The sequence below is a fragment of the Mercenaria mercenaria genome, chromosome 12, assembly GCF_021730395.1.
Source record: "Mercenaria mercenaria strain notata chromosome 12, MADL_Memer_1, whole genome shotgun sequence".
NCBI lineage: Eukaryota > Metazoa > Mollusca > Bivalvia > Venerida > Veneridae > Mercenaria > Mercenaria mercenaria.
The window spans coordinates 46,042,149-46,066,380 of NC_069372.1; the positions used below are offsets into that span (position 1 = coordinate 46,042,149).

A 24,232-nucleotide genomic window follows, 5' to 3' on the forward strand; every position below is an offset into this window, starting at 1 on the left:
TAACGTGATGGGCAAGTGATTTGAAGACAGCGACCTTAATAGCTTGGCCATGGAGATGCCTTATAATTTACAGGCATGTTTGGAGGAGTTTAATTTTCCAATATTCATTCTACGAGAACTATCACCAGTGTGATCCATTACAAATTTTCTGTACGTACGCAACGGATTTGAACTTATAAAATCTTCAAGATCAGGTATGTCGTATCCAAATTTGACTGTGACGATAAATAGTCTAGTCCAAATTTCAATAAATGTGAGAGGTACAGGCATTTTGTTAGTATTTGGTCACATATACTTTTTTAGCATAATTTTGGTATGCTGAATTCAAAAATATATGTTGGCCATCTGACAAATGATTTTTTATAGGTCAAAATGGCGGAAAACAAAATGGCCGCCAAATTATCATATTTCTAATAGAAATGGGTAATATTATTACAATTATCCAGAAATATTTAGGTTTCTTTGTTAGTATTTGGCTCCATATACTTTTTTAGTATAATTTGGGTATGCTGAATTCCAAAAAAATATGTTGGCCATCTGACAAATGATTTTTTATAGGTTAAAATGGCGGAAAACAAAATGGCCGCCAAATTATGATATTTTTAATAGAAATGGGTAATATTATTACAATTATCGAGAAATATGTAGATTTCTTTATCAAAGTGATGTGTAACATAGTCACAAATGAAAGAAATAACACTTTTGTTCAAAAATAAATACTTTTTAATCCAAATGTGTGCTCTGTTCAGGGAAAAAAAGCTTTAAAAAACGTTAACTTGATTTTTTTTATATTATTCAACTAAAATCAAATTGGTTATATTTGCAAAGCTATTTTTGATACAGTACACTAATTTTTTAATGTTTTGAATCAGTTTACAGTTCAACTGTTTATCATATAATTATTTCAAAATCATATAGATTGAAATATTTGAACCTTAAGGTATGCGTTCACAGTCCCATTTCATATGTTAATTTACTGCCTCGAGTTCATACAGCTGGTAATGCTTTTATCGCATTGACATATCTGTGCATAAAAGCCCAGTCTTTTTACATCTACATCTGAGAGTCCTACATCCAGATGTACACTTGCAAGCAATGAACTCCATACAAGCTTGAGGAATCGGATCACGGGCAAGAAGAACTGGCTTAAGTGTGTCATCTGCTACCTTCCATCCCATGTCAGTAGGTGCAGGCAGATCTGGATTAGGAACAGTTGCTTGGTTCCATACCAGAGCTTGATAATGAGCTCTTTTAATGTGAAATGAGCAAGCATCACTGGTTGGGGGCATGTGTTCAGGACTTGTAGACCTGCCAAACATAACATTTCGAGCACGTGAACATCAGAAGCACTGAAACCATTTCCAGGTATACCCACCAAAACTGGAAGTTAGGATTTTGATCATTCTTAACAGAATCGTCAAGGTGGCTTCTGAAGTTGCCATTTTGCAATTCAGCCACAAGATTTTCTACGCCCCCAGAATACTTCATTTCCATTAATTTCCCATGCAAGTTAATGTCTCTTTCTTCAATGTTTACAATTCAGTAATTGTGGAAGAAACAATGTCCAGAGAGCCTGTGTTGTTATCTTGTGAGCCCTCATTCCTCTGTTATAGTGCTTTCCTGCCAAGACCTGATCTGCGGCTTATAGGACCCAGAAGATTGGATTCAACCCATATTTCATGTAAATCTGACCCTTTCATATGGTCACCTATTACTTTCAGATAGTTAATTGATATATGCAAACCACCCATTCTAGGTATAAGCTTGTCCCTGTATGCAGGCACTGCCCATTTCAAATCCATAAGCTTAAAGTAAAGAGCCTGGTCTACAGTTATAACTGTATGTGACTGCCCCAGTCTTTCTGATATATGCATACACTTCTGAACAACAGTGTTTAATGTGTCGATATCATGGGCTGGTGCTGAGTCAGTTCTACTGATAGACTGGTTGAAAGATGACCAGGTTGGACGAATATCTGCATTATTCCGAAGTAGATGGAATGCCATATCGAGGGCTCTTTCTTGTTTTGCTGATTCTACTTCAGATTCTTTCAATGAAAATTGTTTTGATTCAACATTTTTACGAAACACTGGAATACTTTTCCCTTTGCAAATATTAGCAGGCAAAATAGTATCCATCTGCTCAGGGACTTTTAATGTTTCTCTTCCTGAAGTGGTGATCTCTGCCAGATTGAAATCATCTTCATTACCTCTCTGCCAAGCAGCGACCTGTGTAGCATGGAAATAGAGAATAATAGGTTAGTGCCGTAGATGAGAAAGTTTATCTGGCGAGGTGGAGGAGGTTATCGGGTGAGCCGAAGGCAACCCTGATAACGTCCGGAGCCGAGCCAGATAAACTTTCTCCATCTTAGGCACTAACCTATTATTCTATTTATCTTGTCAATACTTCATTTTCCGATATTTGGCAATTTATTTTACAAAAATAAGTGTGCGACAGCCGCTTTAATGACGTCATATTCGTAATGACGTCACTTATATAATGACGTGATTACCGGCAAAATCGCAACAACTTCTTCGTTTTTGAATAAAAACTCATTATTTGACCACTCATTTTCTTAGTTCGGACATTTCCAACACAATGATGATGGTTTCGTTGCAAAATTTCTTATGACAACAATATCGATCATAAGGTCACATGATCAACTGACCGTATATCACTGGTCACATGATCAACTGACGGTATATCAAGAAAGATATACGGCACCCTGATATCGGGTCGAAAATACTGCAAGTGACAGGATAAAGTATTTTTTCCATCCAGTATTGAATCATTTATATCAATGTTATCTGCAGTAAAATGTGTGAAAACATTCTCAGTAAGATATAGCGGAATAACATGACCTGTTTCTGGATCCATTGATTCAGTGTTTTTTCAGCTAAGGATGTGTCTACCCTTAGTATGTCTCTGTAGCTCAATGTATGTCCTGCACTATGAAATAGGTTAACTATATGTTTTGTAAGACCAATGTTTTTAACATCACTCACTCCATAAACAATATCTTGTGCTACGCTTAATATTTTTGTTTGTCTATCTGATTCAGGATCTTTATTGTCAAATTCTAAATCAAGAAGCTCCTGGCCACTTTACATTAAATTCAGAAACATGAACAGACTCTCCGGAATACAGTTTTTATTGCATCATTTTCACTCACACTAAGTCCAGAATGTCCTTCAAGAGAGAGCAGATCAGCCCTTAATCAGCCCTTAATTTAAGTGATACGTGTACCAATGACAACAAGTCATCACTGGAATTATATTTCGGTATTGTCAGCCGCTGTAGTATCATAATGCGCATCACTAAGCATTGACACAGCACATTAAAATGGAACAAGAAGTGTATTACTTTCATTAGAAGATCTATGAAGTGGAGTTACAAACTGAAACTGGTTTCTCAGTTTACGTTGTAAGGCTTTTTTGAATGATGATCTTCTAGAATTAAATGACAAAGAAATTGTTGAAGAAGTCTCTTCGATAAGTGTGCAGTATCTGTTCCAAATGTCTGAAAGTTGCAGTATTTGCGATATCGTTGCAGCATACTCAAGTTCATGCATAAGAAAGATCATGGCAAGATCTGTATTTGCGCTGTCCGACTTGGTTTTGCGAACTCCCTATCTAAAAGATTTTAAACATTTGTTATGATATTTGCCCTCTGCAGCTATGAGGTCGTTGACATCAGAGAGACGCAGTCGCATTGTGTTGTCAAGTTTAGCATCCTTTAAAATAATATCACTGACTTGGAAGGTACATGTAGTTATGTTAAAGAGTTTTTCATGTTTTTTGTCTTGACAGAACATACACATCTCCCAGTTTACTGGTCTAACCGATCTCCTTATAGGAGTATATAATAAGTTTGATGTGGATCCAGCTTTATCTGCTGTTTGTCTGGAGGCTTGTTGTATATTAACACTTAGCTTTGACTGAAGAGCTTGTATTTGTTTTTTGTGAACAAAATTAGAATAACACTTTCTATGGCAAAGTATTTTGTCATTTTCATCTATTTTTTCAATTCTACTAATGGCTTCATAGTTAGAATAATCTCTGAATTTTTTTCTTGATTCAGCACAGTGTTTTAGAAATGTTATGCCTTGAGGCTGTTTAGTTTCAAGTTTGTCAGATTTTGTCTCCTGACAAATGATGCATATTTCTGTGCTATCTTGAAATGGTCTCTTTAAATGCACTGTCTTGTCCATTCTTACTGTGGAATATTTTAACACCTATGAAAAACAAAATAATATTGTATTACTTATCATTTACAATCAATAATAATATATAAAGCTAGCTTTAACAGATACTTTTTACTAAACCTATCACAAATATTAAAAGTTAAAATAAATGCAATTTCACCAAATATGAAAATTTAACGATGTATATTAAACAAAGCATTTCTAAAATTTTATAGAAAAAATACGTATAATTTTTTCCTACCTGCAAAGCAGTGATTTCATGAAGTATTCTTGACACCTCTAAAACCGTAATGACCACAAAAGAGTGTGTCCTTGTCAGAATTTATGTAGATTAATTAACAGGTAAAGCATTTCAGAGTGTTTAGATAAGGACTTTACAATAACATGATCAGACTCAGATTATTATTGTAACAGAGACCAGGATTGTTATATTAATTAAGCTCACATTAGCCATAATCTTAATCCCTGTCACACTTAATTTTCACCAATTATTATGATGCTTCTTTAAAGGTATTAAAAAGTTTATTGTTCAATAAAATTTTACAAGGATTACATAATGTTATACATGTTATTCTTTTCTCTATTAAAGACAATGCTATGTTAATTAAGTTTTAATTTCTCCATTATTTTTGTCTTAAATGATTTTTCTAAAAGAATGCATTTCATCAAAAGTATTATTTTCTTTTTGACAAAATTCCAGCAGAAGCTTTTAATCTTTTAATCTTATACTTATTCTCATTTTTTTCTATTCTATGAATGACGTTGAATATTTCTAAAAATATAAAATGTCTTCAAATTCCCCTTTTTGAGCCCCTGAAGTACAAATTTTTAACTTGTAAAATAGTTAACTGATAAATATTAACTCAATTATACTAAAATATGAAACAATATTTTCAAAACATATCTAAAGATAAACATTTGTATCATAAGATAATATCAATGGAAATAAAAATTGTAAAAAACAGTGGTCATTTTTGCCCCTGTTTTTAACCCTTTCAGAGGCATTTGCCAGATGGCCAACATATATTTTTGGATTCAGCATACCCAAATTATGTCAAAAAAGTATGTTGGACCAAATACTAACAAAATGCTCGTAACTTCTTAAATAAGCATATATCTGCAAAATCGGACTAGACTAAAAGGTTTCTGATACATATATAACAATCTTTTGAACGAAGGGCCAATTTGAATAAAATAGATGTAAAGTTCCTATGAAAGCAAAGACAGAAACTAACAAAATAATAGCAGGGCCATTTTCATCGAGTTCACTTTAAAAAAGCTGTATTGTTAAAAAGCCATATTAAATTAAGTGAATTAATATACTATTATTAGAAAGAATGTTTTATGATTATTTCAAAGAAATGTCAAGATATGTTTTCCTCAAAGTGAGACTCTGTATAGATAGAGGTAAAAAACGCTCAAATATCGTAGAGTGCAGATTTGCTCCCGTCCAATGGTATATACTGCCTGAAAGAGCCCTTGGTCAAACTGCAGGTAGTTGGTTATTGCCAGTGGTAAATACAATATAGCCTAAGTCTATTACTCTTAAAGAGTTTAAAATTTCAGTATATTTTAGTTACCTATTATATAAGTAATAGATACCTGACGAAGTTGGCTGTTGGAGGTTGTGGCAAGCAAGAAGAAAACAGGTTGGAATATTATCATTTCTTTCACTCATTTTGATATATAACAAAATAATTATGATGTGCATGTTGAAACATTATTAGTATTAATTGCTACTCTTTGCTATTTTGTTGCTCAATTCCTAACCAATGTAAACCGATACAAAAAGGCATTAAAACTGTATGAAGACAAAGCCGTTTCAATGGCTTAAACAGCCGGTTTATCTAGTTAGTGAGTTGACCACGACACTCTAAATAGCGATGTCGCCAGTTAGATACATTGTAAGCAAAAGAAAAAAACAGAACTTGATTAATTTATTGATTGATTAAACTTATTTGACAATGTCTTTTTGGTAAATTTTGCGTTAGTTCTGACCTGGGCCACGCAAATAACTGACGATGGGCTTCCTTAATCGAGTTGTTATGGTCGTTAACTTCAAAGCACATGTCCCTAACCTCTGTTGGTTTGAATCAAACCTCGTCTTGGGTTAAGTATTCTTTCATGTGATAAAACTAACGTGCTGGCTTACGGATGATCGGCGATTCTATCTTGGTGGCCGCCTAGAGGGGTAACTGGGGTTACCTCTATTATCAAAAGACGGAAAGTCACCAAGTCACCACGTGACTTTGTCAATGACTTTGTCTAATGTGTCAATGTGACGTTAAACCTAACAAAATATTAACTAACATCTCCATATGACTCGATTGTGTTGGGCACTGTCATGTGTCAAAAACGTTAAGAAAAACAAACCGCGCTCCTGATGATCGGAGTCGAGACCTTTAAATGCGAAGTATCAGAGCTAAGCAAGTGGATTCACATAACAAAATGAATTAATGTGTCACATATGTGATCCACACATTTAAAAAAGAGTGATAAAGTTCAAGCACTATATGTTTCGTCAATGTACCTTTGTATTCATACCATTCTGTTCTACTTTTTGTACTTTAATAGCAGATAAAAAAGTTTCATCATCCTTATTAAGGAGAGAAGAAACAAATTGAACATGTATTGTGTGATCGCCGCTTGCTATGAACGAGTGAGTGTAGTATTAAGATACTAAGCTATTAGTTAGGTTAGTATTTGGTTAGCAGCTTTCGCTCGTGCTCTTTTTAGGTAGTTACTGTGAATAACAGCCCTATCAAAACAAAGGAGCCACGCGGTAAGTAAACAGTCATCTGGTAAAAATGGTGAACGCTCATCCGCGTGCACACCATAAAAAACATGTGAACAATCGGATAAAATTTAAATGCCGATACAATGCAAGTCAGTATATATGAACAAATGAATAAAATGCTAATACAATTCAAGTCAGTAAATGTAGATAAAGTTTAGATTTAAACATTTTAAATTTTCATTTCGGCGAGTGGTATTTCATGATACCTTCACTGCTTTATTTTATTACTAAGAGAATAGTTTAAATAGAATCTATATCGTCAGCATCAATTAACTGGGGGCCACAATTGCAGTGCATGTGCACTTTAACTTAAATTCCCCCAGCACAAAGACAAAAATCATAACCGGGACAATGAGAGGATCGCAACGGTTTTTTTTTAACATATTGACCACGCATTCAATAACGACGTATGTTAACCATTGTGATAAATAAAATGTTTTGCATGTTTCAAAGACGTCACTTTTCCATCCTCGGGTTTAGTAGGCCTAATATGTAATCCGCAGAGTACGATCAACCAGAGAGTTATCTCAATTTGGAAGAAACAATTTTAACGTCAGTGGTTATTTCTAAGGTCGTGAGTTTGACTGGCCAGCTTGTAAAGACAACAGTTTTTGCGATCAGGTGCCAAATCAAGTGTGACTTACCAATTCTTAGTGAAAGAACAATAAATTACAGGCGTGATGGGATGCATTCTGGAACACATGTGAAATGAAAACGTGTGCAATCAGTTTCCTATTCAGACTTTAGGAGTGGTCATCATAGACTGTAGTTATCTTAATAAAATACAGTATTTACACTAATACTACTATAATGATATTTTCGACTCAGTTATAGGTCATATGGCTATCTCCAAGCTTTATAAGGTTGAGAAAGACCCAAAATGCTCCTCTGGTTACTATTTATCATTTTCTGCACCTGGGTAGAACCATCGAACTTCCGTAAGCCAGCTGGATGGGCCATTATGATAATAAAAATATATAGTAATAATAGTAGAAGAAGTCGTACTGTCTATGAAATGCTACTATCCGTCCGTAAATGAAACATAATCCGTTCTTGGTAAAAATGGGACTTAACACCATATTATTACAATAATCAATATATATATGGAACGAGATGTATGCATAACATATGTTCCCCAATGGTAGTATCTTGAAGTAGTTTTTAACAAAAGGTGGTAAATGAATAGTCCCATACATAGAAACTTGGATAGATCAAAGCGCTTAGGCTATTGATAGGAAACCGTGTTCAGCCTCATTCTTACTGCAACTTTGTATCTACATGACGTTGACTGTAGACTTACTATATTCTAAGTCAATAAAACAAAATTATGTAAAAGGTATTGGACCTTTTAGATCTAAAGTGCATCAATCCAGATTTTTATTTAAATTAGCAATACATCTATCAGCGAGGATTATTATTTTAAAAAATGACGTCTAAAAATGGCATGCATGGAATAGTTGGCATTCTCTCTACAAGATGAATACTAATAACGCCTTTTGGTATTATGTGGTAATGTAAACAAATACTAAAACTAATGGCCACCAAGTAAAATATGCAATAAAATTCTGGAGACAATAGCGTACTTAGGTTTAAAATGTTATTTAGAAAATCTGTAAATTGATGTGATAAACGTCAGCAAGGCTAATACAATTCAGGTTTAAGGTAGTTCTGCACGTTTGGGTCGAACTTTTTTCACAATGTAGAATTTGATTAAACTCTGATTTTTCAAAACTTCAGAATATACCTAGAAAATTCAGCAAATAAAAAAGATAGGGTCGTGTGCTTGATTTTTTGCTAGACTGATTTGAAAAATGTGGACCTCACGCAATATTTCATAATGAGAGTCTATGGGTAAATCATAACTTTCATAACATTTTCGCGAATAGAATTTTTCTACAATGTAGATTTTGATGAAACTTTTCAAAGTTGTAAATAAACACATGGCCTATAATTTGGTGAAATAAAATGTATAGGTCCGTGTGCTTAGTTTTGAGAAATTTGACCATGATTAAAGTGAACCGAACATTTTACGCTAATTTTAAGACATTATTTGGAATTTTTTAACGTGTCATATGTTTTAATATCATATTTTGACTTTAGAAATAAAGCAACAGTGCCATCGTAATAAATTTACTCACAGATTTCGATTAAATCATAAAATATTTTTTATTTCCGTACGCCGAATCCAGGCTTTATTCTGCGTTTTCCGAATAAATGACGTTACGCCATCACTTCCGGTTTATCAAACGTGCAGAACTACCTTAACTGGTTATATAATCATGCTGTCTGTAGAAAAGCCGTAAATGATTAAATGAAAGATGAAAGTCACTAAAGCAGGGCTTTCATTATTGACGATAATAGTTTCACTTAGAAAATACGTAATCAGGAAATACTTACACGAAGAAGAAAAATATGTCCTTTTTTCCCCCAAATAGATGTAGATCAGTAACCTCAGTTATTCGTTATCCGGATAAATAAGGTTACGCCATTACTTCTGGTTTTAAATGATCAAAAGAACACAACTACCTTCATATCAGGTCTTAACTTTATACAGTGCTCTTGTTACATATACTTAACGTATATTTATGATGCAGCTATTACCAAAACTGTAAAGTATTAAGACTATTGGTTAAAAGCTGCCCACTGATATGATAAGCCCCGCCTACTGTAACTGCCTCTCTGTCACCAATATAATTGTTGTAGAATTTTAGAATAAGAATAGATTTAGTAACTATCAAAGTGACTTGTGTCTTTCTAGTCCAATGACTATATAAGACTATATAAGATAATATCATATAAAAACCCACAAGAACATTACAAAAACATTGTATAAATATCTCAAAACCAATTTTAACATTTTAGGTAATCCCCGATTTTTCCCATTATTTTCCTATTGCGTCATCTAACTTGCAAATCTTTTGGTTAAATCTTTAAAGTTAAAGCAGACCAATTCATATGAAACTTTATATAGCAATAGATGTGTTTTAATACAATTTCAATAATTTCTCAACAAAGGTATTTGCTTCCTATTGTGTTCAATTTGACAGGGTTTAAGTAATATTTACGTTAGCGCTTACAGCATAAGGGGATCTGCAAGTGGTTCGAGTACTGGCTCATGTAAAGTTTAGTTTGAAATGTTTTTGTGCATTTGAATTTTGACATGGTATATATATATATATATATTTGATTATTTATTATGTCTTGCATCCTTTTCTCTGGCTTCAGCTTACCTCTGCCATACAAATATCTAAAGGGAACTATGATTCAAGGAAATCAAAATAATAATAACAAGTGTTCAAGTACATCATTTAACAATGTGTGACTGACGCTTTATGTTGATGCAGGCACTAAGTCTTGTTTTCCTATCTTCGACGCTTTCTAAATGTGAAATGGAATTAGACAAAATGGTCTTGACTAGTGGCAAGTCTACTTACTCACTAATTGGTCTCAGTGTTCCTATAACCAATGCTTGCTATAAACATTTCCTATATAATTTATTATTAATGAAATGATTCAGAGTGATGTTCACTGATCACATCTTTATCATTTCATCATTTTTGCATTTTTGTACCGACATTGCTGGGTTTGAATTGTATATATCAGTTTATCGTGTGTAATAAGCGGATGCAGTGGTTAAGTGGTAACGCTACCTGACTACAAAGGGGTAATGTGTTCGATAACCCGCTCTTACAACGAAATAATAAGCATCTGGATTAGACACCCGTGTATGGATTAAGGAAAACTTCTGGATATATGTGGCGTCTTATATGTCTTGCACTATGCCACCTCCACTAAAATTACTAACACTACTCTAGAGGAGCCGCTCATATGGGTTACCGGTGGCTCCCATAAATAAGTTTACATACAAATAAACATGCAAAAATAATGACTTGATTTATACTTCCTCCTTTAATACAATAAACAAAGCTGTATTCAAAATTGTTTTGCAAACGATTTGATACGTATTTCTCATTTACTACTTTTAGGTAACATCAAGTCGATTTTATTTTAAAAGGAAACCCTCAAGCTGGATTCCCGGGGTTACTTGACGCAGCTTCAGTGTCGTTTGTCAACAGTAACTCATGATCAGTTATGTAACGGCGCGCAGTTAACCTTACCATTGTTCCTGGATTCTGTACCAGTACTAACATGTTCTCTGCAGGTAAATACCATCTTCCACTCTTGAATGAGAGGTGGAGGACGAATGATTTGACAAAATGTCCTTTATCAATCGTCACGGAGAACATTAATGGCGTCAAAGAATGTTGAAAGAACGTCTCCGTTATACTAGGAAGTATTACTACGGCAGCTTGAACTTTGGAAAAAAGTCTCGATTTTTATGTTTCCCCACACTTAGGCAGACATATTACTTTTGCCCTGTCCGTTCGTCCGTCCTTCTGTCCGTCCGTCACACTTCATTTCCGATCAATTTCTGGAGAACCACTTGACCTAGAATCTTCAAACTTCACAGGATGATAGGGCTTGTAAATTGGACGACCCCTGTTGCTTTGGGGTCACTCCATCAAAGGTCAAGGTCACAGGAGCCAGAACATTGAAAACCATTTCCGATAAATAACTTGAGAACCGCTTGACTCAGAATGTTGAAACTTCATAGAATGATTGGACATGCAAAATACATGACCCGTCTTGATTGATGAATTACTTTGTTAAAGGTCAAGGTCACAGGGGCCTGTACATTGAAAACCATTTTCGATCAATAACTTGAGAACCACTTAACCAAGAATGTTGAAACTTCATAGGATGATTAAACATGCATAGTAAATGTCTCCTATTGATTTGGGTCACTCTGTTACAGGTGAAGATCAAAGGGGCCTAAACATAGAAAACCATTTCCGGTCAATAATTTGAGAACCACATGACACAGAATGTTGAAACTTCATAGGTTGATAGGATAGATTGAATAGATGACCCCTCTTGTTTTTGGTGTCAATCAATGAAAGGTCAATGTCACAGGGGTTATCTGTCTGTCACACTTCATTTTCGATCAATTACTTGAGAACCATTTGACCCACAGCCTTCAAACTTCATAGGGTTATAGGAATGACAGAGAAGATAACCACTATTGTTTTGTGGTTACCAGGTCAAAGGTTAAGGTCACAGGGGCATGAACAGGAAAAGCCGTTTCAGATCAATAACATTAGAATCACTTGACCAAAATTGTGGAAACTTTATTAGATAATTAAACATGTACCTAGTAGGTGACCCCTATTGCTTTTGTGTCACTTGATCAAAAGTCAAGGTCAAAGGGGCCAGAACATTGAAAAAGGTGTCCGACCAATAACTTAAGAACAATCCGATCCAGAACCTTCAAGCTTCATAGGATGATAGAACTTAAAGAGCAGATGACCCTTATAGTTTTTGGGGTCAAGGTCACAGGGGCCTGAACATTATTAATAACTTGAGAACCACTTGACCCAGAATGTTGAAAATAGGATGATTAGACATGCAGAGTGGATGCCCTCTTCTGATTTTGAGGTCACTACATCAAAGGTCAAGGGCCTGAAGATGGAAAACTGTTTCCAATTCATAACTTGAAAACCACTTGGCCTCGAATGTTTAAACTTCATAGGATGATTGGACATGCCATGTTAATGATCTCTATTGCAGCCAACCGTCAATGTGTCTTTGACTTTTGGGGAGACATGCGCTTTTCTACAAAAACATCTTCTATTTCTACCAGGCATAAATAGAGGCAGCTTGAAGGTTAGAGAAAGTTCTCCTCATGTATTCTACCAGATATTATTTGAGGCAGCTTGAATTTAGTAGAAGGGTTCGGGTATACTAAAAGGCATTAAATGAGGAGATTCTTTGTTGGAAAGGCCTCGATACACTACCGTGCTTCACTTAAGGCAGTCTGCATGTTGGAAGAAGGTCTCAGGTATACTACCGTGCATTAAATGAGAAAACTTATTGTTAGAGGTGAGGGTAGGCCTAGGTATAATAATAGGTAGCTTGGATGTTAGAGGAAGGCCTCAAGTATACTACTAGGCATTAAATGTAGAGACTGTTTAAGGTGACAGTAAACCTCCATACACTATTAGCATTGCCAGTGGCAGCTGGATAGAATGTTTGGTCAGCTTTATGGCTATCTAGCATAAATTATTTACTGCAAATTGTTTTGGTTGGTCAGTTTCTTACAGTAAACGTCAAACTCTTTGAAAATGTTATTTAAAAAGAGATACTGTGAAATTATTAGTATTGCCAGGAGGCTTTCTAGATAATTATATCTTTACTGCGTAACATCAACATATTCCTGTCCCATGAAATACATTATTTTTCTGAAATCACGAGATTTTATGCCCACAAAATGGAATGATTTCACAGTAATAAGTGAATCAGATGCACTAACTACTTGATTGTTCACATTTTAGTTCAAAGAAAATCTAACTTGGCCGCACGTGCAGAATAAGTACGCCAAGGACACAAAGGGTATCTTTAACTTAAAACGTAAAAGGTATCGTAAATTTAATTGAAAAAGACTTGTAATTGTAAACTTTCTTAAACATATTTTGAACTGTTTAATAGCTGCAGCAAGAACAATATCATGAAAATAGGAAGAAAAAATAGAAATATTTAGGGGAATTTATTTGGTTTTGAAGAAACGAACATTCTTTTAAATGAAACTGTTCATATTATCTCCTAATATATATGTAAATGAGGAAGAAAAGACTGCAAAACACGCGTAGTACAGGTATCTTGTAACAATGTTTTGTTGAAATGATAAAGGCTCTGAAGTAATGATTTATGCACACACGAATAACTATCTTTCAAAAGTATCACATTCAAGTCACATTGTGACAAATTAAAGGAAATAACAAAATTATTAGTAACTACAAAATTGATTCTGCATATGGACGCTAAAGACCATTAAATGCAAGCTAGTGCGTTATCCAAAGTTTGTTTGTTTGTTTTGGGTTTAACGCCGTTTTTTGTCAACAGTATTTCAGTCATGTAACGGCGGGCAGTTAACCTAACCAGTGCTCCTGGATTCTGTACCAGTACAAACCTGTTCTCCGCATGTATCTGCCAACACATTATCTTGCTCTGTTCACTAATATAAGATGATGGACAATTCCGTTCACTATAATATGAAACTTGACATTAGACATTATCTAGTGCCGTTCAATACCTTATGATACTGAATATTAGATTTTATCTAGATTCGTTCACTACATTATAATACTGGACACAAGAAATTATCTAGCTCCGTTCGCTACATTAGGGTACTGGACATTAAATATTACCTAAACCCGTTCATTACCATCAAAAAACCAGAAATTTGATATTATCCAGCTCCATTCACTACAATATTATACAGAACATAAGACGTTATCTTACCCTGTTTACTACCGTATGAAACTGGACATTAGACATTACCAAATTTAGGATGCTGGACGGCTCCGTTCACAAAAATATGATACTAAACTGTAAACATGAGATATTATCTAGCTCCGTTGACTACATTAGGATGGTGAACAGCACCGCTCATTACAATATGAAACTGAAATAAGACATTGTTTAATCCTGTTCATTACCATAATTATGATACTAGACATTAGACATTATCTATAGAACTACTCCCCACAGTATGGTACTAGACACTAGACATTGTCTGGCTCCGTTCAATACATTAGGATAATGGTCAGTAGATAACATCGAAACTCTTTCACTACTAAAAGATAATAGAAGTAAGATGTGATCTATCTCTTTTCACCAGGATATGATAGGGGATATAAGATATTATCTAGCTCATTAGATATTACATGTATCTAGTTCTGTTCACAACCGTATGAAACAGGACATGAAGATGAAACTTTTTCATCGTTGACTACAATATTAGTAATAATGGCTCGAACACTACTATACGAATATGAGTATATAGTATAAACTGGTTCCGTTCACTAAAGTGTAATAATTGATGTAAGAAATAATATTTCATAGCTAATTACAATATAATTATTTGTAGTGATGAATTGGCAACGTTCACTAGAATATGGGAATGGGCATTACAGATAAACTGCCACCGTTCATCAACCATAATCTATGAACTGGCCGCATTCATTACAATATGATATCTGTGATAGGATAAAAACTGTCTCGGCTCACTATTTCGTGACTTGAGTACAGAGCTAATGCTAAAAAACAAGTACTAAAGTCCAACAGGAACAGCCACATTCAAATTCTGCAGTCGCCCTTACAACACTCAACATAGTAATGTGTGTATATACAACACTGTATACATTTACACACTAGCACAGACGAACGCATTTATAGCCAAAAAGTAACAAACAGATACAATGTAAATACATGAAGAAGGAACACAGTTAGGCACCGCCTTGGAACGGTCAGCGGCTAAACACCACTTGAAAGTTTAAATTGATTTATTGGTGTCCAACCTTACTCTCTAAACCCTAACATGTTCCTGTAAGACAAGACCGTGCAAACAAAATTGCTTCCCACCAGGTGAATCCACACATGAAACAGTAACCACAGGAACACATCGTAAAATGCAAAATATGCTCATGTAAAGATATATAAATCTACACCCATAGAACCCAAAACATATGTCCTTAATGATTTCGCAGACACCAGAGCACCAAGATAACTACCATTAAGGGCACGAAGAAGCAGGGCATGGGACAAATATCAAACCAATCCGTCCCAAGGGGGCATGGAGTCCCCCACCTGTCCCGTCATACACCAATGTGTTTTCCATTGGGCTACATTACAGTGACCTAACATGTTTTTCCTACAACTCGTTGAACCAAACATCGAAGCTGTTTCAATAAAACAAGCGTTATGACAAATGAAACTGATGACATTTATGACCTTCAAGACCTTACATGACATAATGTCCTACAAGGGTCCTCACCCATGCTCGTTGGAGGAAAAAGGTGCCACTTATTTTACTATTTACGGTACATACGACCGTATGAATGTAAAAATATACATATTTTTAGATGTTGTGTTTGTTTTGGAGTGTATCTGAAAAACAAACTGAACTCGTATCATTGTTTCCAATCAAATTTCTTTACATTTACTCCTTACCCACCCTTTATATTATTGTAAATACGTCACGTGACGACATACAAAAGATAATAGGTAAGGGTAGATTTCTCGGAAGCAAAGAGCACCACAAAAACAGCCTCAGAGCCAAAGTTAAGTTAAGTAAGATTTCTGTTTTAAGTTAAAAAAATGATAACGAAATAATGCTGAAACAACATTAGTCTATGTGCTGGCTACATTAACAGTATGTTCACATAAAATATACTTGAATACAAGATACTTTTTTTTAACAAGAAATAAAGTTATTTCTATAATTATATATTACGTCTGAATCCTTGTTTAAAAGAGAACGGGCTTTCAAAATGTGGCCTTGAAACTTTAAGATATAGAACAGGTATGACTGTACATTGTATTTACCTTTAAAAACGACATGATTTGTCATTGTCACCAGTGTGTTTATAAATATAACGAGGACAAATGACTCAAATGACCGTTTTCAGCGAAATAATGTACTTAAGGAGCGTCATATAATGACTATATTTAGAAATAAGTTTGCAAACTTGTTTTAAAGCTATTTTTGTTGGGAAACACTGCAACATGATAACCGCATTTAACATGTTTTTGCTAGACGGTAGGAAATTTAACTGCAATATAATTTTGTTATACATCGTAGAAATCACGCTCCATGCGGATGCAACTGGATTCAATCCGGCACACTTGTCGAGTTACAGCCATTGTCTATGTTTAACATTCGGGTACAATTTGCACATACTTTTACGGAAATATATTATTAATGCTTTGTGTTTCTTTCCTTTTTTTGGTTTTGATTTATCATAATTTTTGTTTCAGTATTATCCATACATGACACTGACAAGTCATTTCGTTAGTTGATACTGTTTGAATAAACAGCGGAAAGACAACAATATACGGCCTTTTCGAAATCATGGGTCTCGATAATACTGTAAAATCGGGAAATAAGCGTATACGCTTATAATAATTTTAGTGACACTTTTATGCGCCTATTTTTGATATGCGCTTATACTTAAGGCCAAAACTATGCGCTTATTTTTGATATGCGCTTATAGACACGCCGTGTGCGCCTATTTTTAATATATTAGGAATATTAACAATGCTTACCTCGGTTGAGAAAACGAAAGTAAAACATGGCCATGGACGTGCGCATTGAACTACTTCCTTTTATTGCATAGGCCTACAGTATTTATACATAATGAATTACATAATTTGCAAATAATGTTCAATCTCTCGGACCATTCAATAATTGTTCAACACTAAGATTATAGCATTTTATCCATATTCTTTTAACAGATTTACAAAAGAATGACAAACTGTTATGACAACGCAAACAACTTTTTTGGTATTCAAACTTCTACTTTCATTTACTGAAAACATTTTCTATTCAAAAAGCATGATTATCGTAAGCAATTATCGTTTTATCAGACAATAGACGTTAAAATCTTTTAACACCTATCGGCTATTCAACAGGTAAGAACACTTGTCACTTGTATTTATCATAAACAATTATCACTGTAAAATACCGTTAATAACGTCTTTTTGTTGCATCTGTTGTTTGTTTACCAGTAATCGGATTTGCGCCTACTTTCGAGACAAAATTATGGTAAGGGCATGCCATGCGCTTATTATCCCATACGGAATAACGGTAAGGCCGTATGCGCTTACTTTTGATATGCGCTTATAATTATTCGAATATGCGCTTACAGTATATAAGATATGGGCCGGCACCTGGGAAGAACTACCAATCTTCCGATTGTCTGCTGGATGGCATCCTCAGTCATGAAGAATTTATTCGAGGTTTCCAACTCACATCGGTAAGGAGCAAGTGATTCAAAGTAAGCGACTGTAACTGGAGTTTCCTCCTCGCACCCCGATTTGCATTAAATATACCAAAAAGTACAATTATATACAGCTTCATTTTCAGAATAAGCACACCTTTGAATGTTTCAATTAAATGAAACGTGTAATCAATATGCTGATATTTTTTATATTTGACGTACGTACATGAAATTCATTTAAAATAATCCATTTCTATATGCATTGGTTAAAGTTTGATTGCAAACTCTGTATAATAAATTATGCCGTTATAGACTGATCATATCTGTATCGAAATAACATACAGTCGAACCTGTATTAAACAGCCAGTCGAGAGAGTGACACCTTGCAGCTGCTTAAGACAGGTGACTGCTTATCCAATTACAATGTAAGGGTAAATTATATGGAGGCACTGAGCACAGCAAGCACAGTCAGAACCAATCATCTAAACGTAACCCCATCACTTGCAGAAACTGTAGCGGGTTGCACCGAAAATTCAACAACGAGTACATTTTAATGTTATGCAAAATACACCAAAATTGGGATAAGGTTTAGAATGTGGTCCGGGTGGTGGGAGAGTAGCTTTAAATGATATCTTATCAGAAACTGACTTATTGTCAACCATAATGCATGTTGAAATTAGAACAAAAAGTCAGTTTGAGAAACAAGCTGAGTGGCTGCAGGCATTGGACTGATTAATTCAGGTGGCCGCTAATACAGGTTCATATGTAACATCTAAACATTTCCCTTGTTTACTTCTTGCAGTGTTTAAATTTGTAATGCATATATACCTTCAGGATAAAAATAAAATGTTTACTTAAAACACAAAGCCTTAAAGGTTATGTTTGATTAGCTTAAAATCTTTGAGTTATTAAAAAATGAAAATGTCCATTAACAGTTGTTTGTTCATTTAGACAATTGAGTTGTATTACAGACCAGAAACTATTACTTCTTTCAACTCTGTGCATGTCATCTAAATTACGTTTCAAATTGTCAAATAACAGTCAAGTTTGTAGTGATGCAAACACTAAATCAACCCGGAAGACATTTAGATTTAATAAAATTAAGTCAGAAGGTAAACTTAATACAGTTATTTTTAAAGACAGTTAATCAGACTTTTGTAATAGATATGTTGTTTCGTTGTTGGGGAATAGCAAAATGTCAGTTTATGGTTTCTGATGTTTATTAATATACAATGTATCTAGAATAAACTTTAAGATGTTGTCAGGTCTAAAGTTTCTAGCAAACTGATACAGAAATACAGAGGTACAGAAGTATAATTGTTTCGGCAATTACAAACATAGCATTCAATGACATATCAAAGAATATTGAATCAAAAGATTTTACAGTAAGGTGTTAATGATACATGTCAATCAACATGGAACATAAGAGACTTTGAAGAACTAATTATAAAACTGAATGGAGAAATTCGGTAACAAGGTTCTAATGACAAATGCCAATCAATTTGACCTTCCTTAACTCTTTGAAGTTTGAGACCACCCAAAAGTCTAGAAAATATACAAATTGTACATGTAAAAATATAGATGTGAATATTACATATATAACACTTTAATCAAGTAATGGATTGAATCGAAATGATTACTTACTCCATCTTGTGTTCACAGAATGTTTAATACACGTGCCATTTTAGGTGTGAGTATTTTTAAAATTTGATTTCCCTACCCTCGTTGTCCAACAAACTTAGACATATTTTTATAAGAATGTATCTACATTTAACAACAATATCTGTAAAAGATTCCCTGGAAGCAAAGAATGCAACCAAGAAGAATAATAGAAGTGTCGGTTTGATTTAAATTTTAACAAACGTATTTAGCCTGAGGAATGATTTGAATATAAGATCTTTTGTATTATCTGTCAAGGATTAACATTAAGAAATATTAATCTAACCAAAATTCATTTAAAATCTGAATTTAATATTACCGCCCTTTTCCTGTACTTCTTGCGCTAACCGGATCAATTTAAAATCAATGAATAAACTACACGCTATTTTAAGACTTATTCGGAGATATGATTGTTCCACTGATAAACTTCACAGTATCCACATTTCATTATTTTTGCCAAAGACGTGTAAGCAAATCTCTTTAATGTATATACATCTACAATTGCATTATCTTCATTTGTTTGATTTTATACCAAGTCGACACAGTTTATTTCATATTTCAAAGAAAAATCAAACTTACCGTCATAAACAAATGGTGATGAGTGAGCGTTTTGAGGTTGATGACCTGTTAGAACTATTCCAGAGGCGGTCTATTTAACTGTAAGTTACGCCTCTATATACACCTGCTTTCAAAATTATCATAGACATATTGATTAAGCCTTGATTATGTGTTTTCCCTATGATCAATCTGATCTGTACAAACTAATATTATGTATCACTTCATAACATTTCATTCTTGCTGCTTCGACATTTTAAAGTAATTATCTGCCAGATAGATAATAGCAAGAAAAACGAAAGGGCAAAGTATCCTAGCATGCCAGACAGGACTTTTCCATGCTTTTTGCAGTGCTGGAAAATCCTGAGTGTAAGATGCATCACGTGATGTTATTTGTTCCATCTCGGTTGCGCAACCAAGACAGATTAAAAATGAATAGAATATGAAGGTACACGCTGTTTTAAAAACTTGCCTTTTGTTTCAGGTAGTATTTATCGAATGCGAATATAAAGTTAGAAATTATATTGAAATAAAACAATTCACATTTTAAACACCTCCGTATTAAAGGGAGAGAAATATAAAATTTCATAAAAAATAAACTACGCATTTTCAACAGGGAACTAACTCTATGCAATTTTTGTTCCTTAAATAAATCTCTAACAGAATAAAGAAAAACTCGAAATGCCAGAAAGCGATGTATCATTTGAATTCACAATATATCCGCCATCATACGAAGAAGTTTAAGGTTTAAAACTGTGGTTTGTACCTCTGGGCTGTGACTTTTAAACGATTTCATTTTAAGGTTTGCATAGAACAACTTTCTCCTCTGAAACCTCTCTAAAATTTGTTGCTTTTAGGAGCCGATAGGACTAAAAGTGAAGATGCTTTTAAGCAACTTTTTCTCATGAGCCGCTTGATGGCATCAACTTGCTTAATTTGGGACACTTTTAGAGGCTGCTGGAGCTGAAAAGAGAAGTACATTTAATAAATTCCATTTCATTAATTGCTTAGTGGATCTTCATTTAACATGGTCTGTAGCGTAATTGTAAGGCCCAATCCCAAATTTCGTTAATTGGAGGAGCTTAGTACCTTTGAGGGGTCGCTGGGAGGGAGGTTCACTTGACTTCTTTTAGGAGTGGATAGAGCTTAATAGAAAAAAGAACATTTGAAGAAAGTATTCTCGTGAACTGCTTGATCGATCGTCATTAAACTTGTTCTTGTTCTTGAGCATCATAATAAGGACTTTAAATGGGGACCCGTGTCCCATTAAGGGACCACTATAGCTTAAAAACAGATATATATTAAGACATGTCATTAAATACTGGATAGATCTTCATACATCTTGATGTGTAGCATTATCGTACGCTCTCCTGCCAAATTGAGACGATAAGCCAAGCCATGTAGGGGTCATTAGAGCTGGAAAGGGAATAACCTTTAAATGACTTCTTATGAACAGCTTGATGGGTCTTCATCAAACTTGCGTTTTAGCATCAGTGTACGGTTCTTTCCCAATTTTTTAAGTGCGGATATTTGGTACTTTCAGAGTGAAAATTGAAAAAAAAGACGTCTTTTTATTAAACGCTGTTTTAATCTTCATCAAACTTGGCGTGTAGAATCATTGTAAGGCCCTGTGTAAAACTTGTTTATATAGGACACTTTGTTCCTTTTAAAGGACACTAGAGCTAAGAACAGAAAAAGTTCCTAGCTGGGTCATACCAAAGTTGTAAAGAAATGGTACTAGTAGCTACATCGCTAGGCGCTAAGCGTTGAGAGGATAGTGCTAGAACTAGTCAGCCCGGCGAGAGTATAATGTAACTGGGCGGGATATTATGTCATGTGTTTATGTGATATTCCAGTGAGGCAACAGTACAAAATTGGACATTGTGCTAACTGTTACAAGTAGACACCGCCGTTAATCTGCTTGATGGATTTTTATCAATTTGGAATATTATATCATTTTGTCATCATTGTAAGGCCCTCTCGTAAATTATTCAAATGAGATTTCTTTGTCGTTCAGGGGCCACAAGAGCTAAAACTAAAATTATCTGATCCTAAAATTTGTTAATATAATGCAGCTCGGGTCATTCACATCAAAATATAGAAATAACCTTACAAATTTTTTTATTTTAATTATCTGCTTATAAGATGTTCAATAAACTTATTTAGAAACAAGTTCAGATGGTCTTCAGATGAGCGGCTTAGTCTCATTTGTACCTCTTGTCGTCTTTTCTTTCTGTCTGTTTTTCCCCGAGAAGGCAGAAGAAGACAACGATTTAGACCGTCAGAACAAAAGAATGATAAGATGTTACGCGCCGATAACGTTGTTTTGTTACTTCGTCCAGAAATTATAAAACGTCGTATTTGAATTGCTTCCGTTACACATGCGCACTTTTCTTCAAATTGATTGAAGTGAATGGAACTTGGCTGGGGATGCTCCTTGGATGGTCGTTTGCAAAACATGTTCAAGGACCTCCATTTCGCATATAATTACGATTGCTATGACAGCTAAAAGGAAATACGTTAAATATATTCTCTTCCAAGACTGCAAGGCACAGAACTTAGATAGTTTGTGTGAAACATTGTATAATGGTCCTTTACCAAGATTGTTCGGGTCAAAATTGAATCCATCTAAGGTTTCACTTGTTGTACTTAGACTTATATAGCTACCGCCCCAGTGGCCTTGTGGTAGAGCGGCCGCGACATGGCAAAGACGTGAAAAATGGTATTAGTAGCCTTTTCGCTTGGCGCTCAGCCTTAAGAGAAAAGTACAAGGACAAATCAGCCCGTTGTCAATATAATGTGGGTGGGACGGCGTGATATTCCAGTGAGGTAGCACTACAATGTTGACAGGGTACTAAAAAATTGTTGAAAAGACGCTAATATTACAAATACACACGCATGCATTTGGCATGTAGTATTAAGTTGTCCTCTACCTAGTGTATTCAAATCATGCCCCTGTTGTTAAAATTTGCTCCACCCACGCATTCAGTTGTTTTACATAGACTTATATGGGAAAACTTTTGAACTGACCCCACCACTGCTTAACATTGACTTGTATAAACTTGCTCAAAATTTGTACTAGCATGGTACTTCGGTTCCTGTCAAAACCAGATCAGATCCCATCATCGGTTCAAGAGTTATTTGATTTGATACAAACGTGCAAAATATCTTCAATAACAATATATCTAAAAGTCCATGATAAATCCGTCAGATCCAATCATAGGTTCCGGCCCCTGATTGACCTATGAAGGTGTAAAACTTTGTTAGGTTTTACCTTATGAACATGATTGAAGTAACATTTTACATTCCATTTTAACCACACTTACACGCTACTTAAGTCACAATAAAATCTCAGCTCCTTTGAAAAACCGGTTAGACTCAGTCGTGGATTCTAGAGTTACTGCCCCTGAAATGAGCAAGTTTTCTATTTTGGCCCTTTCAGCCTTATAGAGGTTTCATTTATGCTTTGATTTGATAAAACTTGCACAGAATGTTTATCTTGATGATCTCTAGGTAAAGTTCGAAACTGGGTCATGTTGGGTCAGAAACTCGGTCACCTGGTCAAAACATTCTTGAGGCAAGATGTATAACTGTATTTTTATGAAACTTCGTCAGAATGTTTATCTTGATGATTCCAAGGTCAAACTTAACAGGTAAGCGACATATGATTATCATGACCATCAAGTAATGGGATTTCTGTCAATTTGTTATTCTACTTTCACTGTGTACAGTCTGGCTATATCTGTTGTTTTGTAACTCCATCTTATAGAGAAACATTGTTTTACCTCTTGATAGCTCATATGCCAAGTGAGAAACTAGGTCATGTAGGGTCAAAAAACTAGGTCACCTCCCGCTGAAATCAAAGGAAAAGATGACCATATGTTCATGATACTTGGCAGAATGTTTATCTTGATAATTCCTGGGCAAAGTTCGAATGTGGGTTATGTTGGGTCAAAAACTAGGTCACCACTCAAATTGAAGGAAAAGCTTAGGTTATTTTTAAGGTTAAAGGCTTTTGGCAACCTATGTTTTTTTCTGTCACATCTTTGTTACTATTGCTTATATGTTAGTGTACGTTCACATAAACATTGTCCAGCATACAGGCAATTATGTGCAGGGACTGGGTCTATTATACTCATGGTCAAACGCAACGTTATACTTGGAATTCTTTTCATGCTA

General features: G+C 34.7%; 1 protein-coding gene across 1 annotated transcript in view; it reads right to left on the bottom strand.

Moving 5' to 3' along the window:
- Positions 1-9,733, bottom strand: part of LOC128547366 (uncharacterized) — a 30,304-nt gene extending 20,571 nt beyond the window's left edge. Inside the window, exon 1 of the mRNA XM_053519949.1 lies at positions 9,399-9,733. The gene's annotated coding sequence lies outside the window, so the exon portion shown is untranslated. The remainder of the gene's footprint in view (positions 1-9,398) is intronic.
- Positions 9,734-24,232: the final 14,499 nt, after the last annotated feature.